Raw genomic sequence first — 7,338 nt, forward strand, 5'->3', positions numbered from 1 at the left:
CGGTTAATATTAGATGGTTTATTAAATAATTTTTATGTATTCATTTTTTGAACGATTTTTGACCACTTGACTCTATAAAAAAATAATCCAAAAATTAAATTTTTCTGCATGTAGATGCATCACTCGTAAATAGATGGGTTTCAACGGTTCGGATTTGTCATTTAAAATTACTCCGATAGATTTTAGAGTTGAATTCACAAAAAAACTTGGTGAATTTAAGAACATTGACTGGACTCAGCTAATTGTGGCTTGCCACTGCCTTTTAAAAATTAATATTGAACACAAATTCATAGACTATGTATCTTAAAGATTGATAAGTATTGGTGTTTTTTCTATCATCTTGGTCTCTAGCGGTAGAGAATATGCTAACAGATCTAGTTTATTGTATTGAATTCATGATTGCGTTAACAAATGTAGTTTTAACCTGATAGAAGTCTGCGGTTCTCTTATTCATATATTTCTCATGTGTACAATACAAGATTATAAAACCACTCTTATAGGCTACGGATTGTGAATGAAAAATCATTTCTAAATTAATTACAATAAAAAATAGAGAAATAAATTCCAATAGTAGTGGGGTATGAATTTTAATAGTAGTAGCGTAGTGGAGAAATAAATTGAGAAACAAAAATACATTGAAACAAAAATTATTTAAAAAAAATATATAGATTTTTTTTTTTTGAAATGATTCACATCTAAATTTACTCTAAATTTATAGTAATACATAGAAAACAAAATGGGGCAACAGTTGTTGGGGTATGAATTCCAAAATGCACCATACGTAGAAACAAAAATTATTTAAAAAAATACATAGATTTTTTTTTAAATGATTCACATCTAAATTTACTCTAAATTGGTTATATATCCAGTTATCCACATTGTCGACGTTCCAACAGTAACAATAATGCAGGCAAAAAAAAAATATTTAGAGTATGTATCTTTTGACTTTCATAGGTGATAGTCATTGATCAAATTCAATTGTTGAACTGTCAATTCTGCGTAAGTTAGATTCAATAATATTTTTACCAAATTGGGGAGCATTTCACAAGCAGCTCATTGTATATAGGTATTTTGAATACGAATTAATGCTAGATTGGCATGTCATCCCTAAATCAAGGCAATAAAGGTCGGCTATGTAATTCATTGAAATAGTATATATGTTTTGACATAAAATAATGTATGTGGAAGGTTCGCGAAATGTCTTTTGAACGCTTAATGTAACCTAACCTAATTTGCTTAATTAATTTTATTGAGATCAAGTCAACACATTCTACATAAAAACAAAGATCCTTTTATATTGTATAAGAACATTTGATATTCTATATATAATAGCTAGTTAGGTACATTTATATATATTGACACTACCACAAAAAACATTTTTCTCATCGCTCCTTTATCATTGGATGTGCTTGCGCACAGATGACATTCGTCACGAGTGGCAGCGCTGTAATTACGTTGAACTTTTTACCATTGGTTAGCGTTTAAAACACCGATGGCGCTGATGCCCTCCTCTTTGCCATCGGTTAATTTTTCACCAACCGTTGGTTTTGATTGACTCTTTCACATCGGTTGGGCTATTAAACCGATGGTATAGATGTGGTGAATTTTACCATCCGTGATGTAGATGAGCCGTCACCATAGTTTGATCAATACCAACTCTATTCTTTTTTTGAACCGATGGAGATCTTCAAAAGGGTAATTAATACTTTTTTTACAAGTAATATTCATGCATGCACAAAATACACAACATGTGTCTATCCAAACAAAATATATTCCTGACATATCTAGCTAGCTAGGATAATAGCAAACTCTTCTCGACATGCATAGTGTCGAGTTCCGCAACTGTGAATTCTACAACTCCCAAATCCCAGCCACTATAACTAATGGTTCCATCCTTATCCGTTGTATATTTAAGATTGCAATAACCATCCCTGATTATATGATAGTTCCTAAAATTTTGCAATTCCCCAGTATCAAGTATCAGATATTTAATTACTCGCCACACCATAAAATCAAACCTCCAGTACTTGACCTCAACTATCTCGATATATCTTCTTGGAGATGGTTGAAGCCTCGGTGGGACTCGTGGATTTGATGACACTCCATGCTCAACTGGCCATGGCAGAGCATAACAGTAATGTAACAAATTAAATTAACAATTATCAATTGATAAGTAGACCCTTAATTAATTTAACTTACAACAATTAATTAAATGATGCATGGAAGCTATATATACCTTAATTAAGTTGGAAAACTATATATATACTTACACAATCCTCATGTTGTACTATTGTGAGCCTTGTCAAATTGGGGCAGCTCTTTATGATCCAATTTTTCATTTGTAAAAAAGGAAATGTACAAATGGAAACAATTAAAACCTTCAAGTTATAAAATTTTGTGAGTCTTGCCGGAAAAATTGGCAATTCCTATATATATACACCTGTAATTAGGATAATAATATACAAACACAAGTCGGAACAATTAATTGAACTATATATAAATTTATTAGCTATAAATGTGGGTCAATTAATTCAGGACCATGAAATTAATTAACTAGCTATGTGGGTCAATTAATCATGTAAAATTAGCACCGCAATTAATTTGTGACCTTAAAACTATAAATGTGGGTCAATCACATAAAATTGAATTTGATAATGTGATTGGAGGTCAATTTAGTTAATTACAGTACCCAACATTTTATTGTAAATACTTAATTAGACACTCGCGGGCGTCAATTAGAGAGATTAATTAATTATACCAGGAGAGCGCACTTGAGATGTAACTCGAGAAGATGAACATCTGCAGTAATCTTCTCAAGTAAATTATCAATGATCCACTCCATGGAATATTGGGCTTAAGAATTCCTCGTATTGAAGTTGAGGACGGGTAAAGAGGTCCACATGTTGTTCCACCTCATAGATAGTACACATGTACGCACTGCCTCTTGGGTGGCCAGCAACCCTAAGATTGCGACAAGTATTGAGTCGGGCAAATTACTAATGTAGTCGCTCATTGTTCCTACAGTGGAAGAGGTGAGATGATCGGATAAACCCCAAACAGTCAAGATAGTACTGTATGCAGGCTCAAGGTGGAAGATGAAGAGGTCGATCGAGAATTAATTCAATTTTCTACACACCATCGGTTGAACCGATGGTGTTAAAGTTGAACACATTCTCCAAAGTTAAGCCCCCAAAGTCTTACAAATTTTGAGATGCGAATTGAACGGTCCAATCTTCAATTGTGTGGTATGATATTTTTTATCGCTCAGATCTGACGGTGCGATACTAATTCAAAATGTCCCTCATATGATTAAAACATGTTCAATTTTATCATATTTGTTCAATTCAATTTTAACATGTTAAATTTATCATTTAAATTGAAAACAAACTGCTACAACAATGTTATTACATCATGTTAAAAATTGAAATAAATGAGACATTGTATGTATAAGCAATCATAATTTAATATTTGATCATTTAAATTTAAATTTTATCATATTTGATCGTATTAAATTTTATCATATTTGATCATTTTTAATAACATGTTAAATTATAATAATTCAATAATTTAAACGTTAATAACATGTTATTATATTCTTGATAAGTGTCTTCGTGATTTCTTCAGTCCAAGTATTCCATATTGCAATTCTATTTGACTTGAACCTACATATCTTTCAAAAATAGAAGAAATCGTAAAATTCAATAATTATATCTTTTTGCAAATTAGTCAAATAGACGAAAAAGATTATTGCTAGAACAAAAAAGGATACTCAGCTTATTTTGTACCAATCACAAGCTAGACTCCATATTTAGCTTAATTAGATTTCATTATTTTGATGTGATATTAATTGTCTATTCGTGTTTTGTTTTGGCTGTGCTTTATGGAACTGATGATGCACTTCTTTAGGTTAGTTGATGCATAGCTAACTTAATTATCTGGCTGTTTGTGTTTTGTTTCGGCTATGCTTAAGTGATGATGCACTTCTTTAGGTTAGTTGATGCATAACTAGCTTATCTGGCTATTTGTGTTTTGTGGGGGGAATAAATCTGCTACAATCCTTGGGTGGATTGTAGGATCCTATTATTCTAAATCCAACCTTTCATTTTTTGGGTTATACGAATTTCTATAGAAGTTATTTTTTATGCACGAATATCAAAACAAATGAAAGGTTGGATTTGGGATAGCAAGACCCTAGAATCCCCTTAGGATAGTAGCAGATATATATCCTCTGGGAAATGATGATATGTGCTCTATTAGGTAGGGTTTTGGGTATTTTTTTTCTGAGATTTAATTATTCTATAACATGAAATATATATGCAAGCAATACTTTGCCTTACTGGAAAATAACATAGAGTGTTTCATTGTTTCAAGATTGCCATAAATTCAAGTCGCAATGCAGCAACAGCAAAGACGTCAAAAGCATCCAAGCAAAAAGCAGCAAGTCCACATCCCTTGGACTCGATCGAGGTAAGTCCACATCTCTTTACTGTACTTTGTTGGATTAATTTTTATTTGATTTAATGGACTTCTGATTTAAATAAATATCTTCTATTTAATTACATCTGCATACAGGAGGTGAGGAGATGCACTGTGAGCATCAACAATGGTCAGGGACCAGTCGTTGTTGCAAACATGCATGTTTATCCTCTCACTGAGTTTTAATCATATTACGGTGATGCCATCCTACCAGAGCATGTGTTGGTGTTTGTCGGAAGCATAATCGAGACATATAGCCACTTACCACTACCTGTACCGGTTCTAGGCAGGGTTTTCCTCTAGGATGCCGTCGGAGCATAAATCCAATGGCTGAAGATGGGGATCAGTCTTGCAGAGGTCAAATTAAAAAATTATTTACTAAATATTCTCATTAACGTGATCACACTTTTTATTTGTTTAACCATGTATGCAATTGGTTGTTGCAGGAAGTGTTGGTAGGTGACAATGGCCAATGGTTACCGCTTGTTAGTGCGGAGTTGTTACAACAGCTTGAAGGGTACGTTCAAGAGCTCCATGCGGAATATCTTCATACCCCATGTCAAAAGGAGATAGCTGGGTGTGTGAAATCCTTCCGGACAAAACTAGGGCTAAGAGCTTCATAAGCTCAGTGAGGTTTGCGAATCTCAGGGATTTCATGACTTGGCGATCGCTGGACATTTCTATCACACAAATCTATTCCCTGTGAGACTTTATTTTATTTTTAAACAAATTTATTCTCTTCACAGTTCTCTCCTTCCTCTAGTCCGACAATCATTATTTTCAGGCATTGCAACACCATTATTCCTTCCGCAGAGAAAAACAACCTGTTCATCGGACATATGGATGCAGGCATGATGTGCGCAACAATGATTCAACACTATAACCAAGCGTCGATGCAGTACTGCATTGAAAGCTTGCTGAGGTTAAAGGACAAGACAATCATCTTTGCACCGTACCACGAGAGGTAATATCATAGAGTTCACTCATGTTTCTTCTCCCTAAATCACAAGTCCTTAATGATTTATTACTATTACTTTAATTGTAGGGATCATTGGGTACTGCTTGTGATACTTCCAAGAATTCATGTGGTGTACTGCATCGACTCCAAATTTGTGGATCGCAGGGTGTTCGCAATCGAATCCCATTTGCGAGAGTAAGCAAAATTATTATTATGTAACATACAAAGTAATAATCTGTTATACGTGATAAATTCTTAGGATAAGTACCACACTGACCTTTATTAATTGTAGGGCTTATGCCGAATATCTACGGGAGACTAGACAACAAACGGAGGAGAGACAAACTTGTGATTGGGCTATATTTGAGGTATTATAAAATTTAATGGAGTATTTCATTTTAACTTATTTCAAGTTCAAACATAAAGGAAACATCAAGGAACCAGTACAGAGGATAGTTGAACAGTATTTGGCTGTCATTGAAGATGCTATATCCCTTTACCAGTACATGTCAACGGATATTGTGGTGCACTTAGTTTATATCATTAGCCCCTTGTTGTGTGGCTTAGTTATTGCTACCTTAGTATATGTACTTTTGGAGTTTAGACTCACAAAAGCTTGGTTTATAAAATTGCACTAATAAAATTGAATTTTGTTTTCAAACTCTTTTTCAGTCTCTACAGCAAGTATCCAACTGGGAGTGCGGATACTATGTGATGAAGAATATGTATTTCATCATCTGTCACTACGCAAGATGATTTCCACATCAGGTATGTCAATTTGTTTCTATCATGCACTGATTTTTAACTTATTAAATAATCATACATGCACTGATTTTTAAGTTCTTAAATATATGAAGTCTCCCTTACCACAGAATCCATATCCTCTCGCAGAACTAGCCCAGATTCTTGACCAGTGGTGCTGGTACATGTTGGAGTATATTCTACCACTACAACTTTCTGAGGAGGGAAATTAAAAACTTTAGGTAATTGTGATGTATATTGTCTAAGCTAACAATTAATGATTTTTTGATATAAGTACAATGCTGGTGGTTTTTTGGTGTAAGTACAACCAGTTGGGGTGTCATTTTTGAAAGATCCATTGCTGGCTTTAGTTTAGTCATACGAGTAAATGGGACCGGTGTATGATTGATCTGGTATGTCTTGGGGGTGGTTCTAATTTGTTGCAACAGAACATATAAGTTAATTAATGATAGTACTTGGATTATTTAGTGCTACAGATTAATTATGTTGGTTAATTTAGTGCTGCATGCATTGTTCTATATATGTGTGTGTTGGTCTTCTATATTATCTTTCTTAATTTGCTGCATGTTAATTTTATTTGATTTGGTGCTATATATACAGATTTGGAGAGGGGTTATATATATATTGCTATATATATATATATAGAGTTAGGCTGGGGTGCTATGGATAGCATAGTGGCCTCTATGCTACGGCTCAATATTCGAGTTTTCAAAATCCAAACGGTCGATCCAAACCGTTCATCTTATTCTCCATATTAATATCTGCTTGGAGACCAAATTTTACATTTTTCTGAATTTTTTTACTATTTATTAAGTATTTTACAAAATTGTTGATCCAACGGTGGCTGCACAAAACAGTAAAACCGTTGGATTAGCGATTTTCAAAGTGGCTTAATAAATAGTAAAAAAATTCAGAAAATTATAAAATTTGGTCTCCAAGCAGATATTAATATGGAGAATAAGATGAACGGTTCGGATCGACCGTTTGGATTTTGAAAACTCGAATATTGAGCCGTAGCATAGAGGCCACTATGTTATCCATAGCACCCCAGCCTAACTCTATATATATATATATATATATATATATATATATATAGAGAGAGAGAGAGAGAGAGAGAGAGAGAGAGAGATGGGCTATGGTGC

General features: G+C 33.6%; 1 long non-coding RNA gene across 1 annotated transcript; it reads left to right on the forward strand.

Moving 5' to 3' along the window:
* The first annotated feature begins 5,332 nt into the window (after positions 1 to 5,332).
* LOC144562865 (uncharacterized) lies at positions 5,333 to 5,776 on the forward strand. Its single transcript, XR_013514219.1, has 3 exons — positions 5,333 to 5,440; positions 5,522 to 5,629; positions 5,727 to 5,776. It is a non-coding gene; the product is annotated as an uncharacterized LOC144562865 (long non-coding RNA).
* The last annotated feature ends 1,562 nt before the right edge of the window (positions 5,777 to 7,338 follow it).

The sequence above is a fragment of the Carex rostrata genome, chromosome 12 (assembly GCF_964058835.1).
Source record: "Carex rostrata chromosome 12, lpCarRost1.2, whole genome shotgun sequence".
Lineage (NCBI taxonomy): Eukaryota > Viridiplantae > Streptophyta > Magnoliopsida > Poales > Cyperaceae > Carex > Carex rostrata.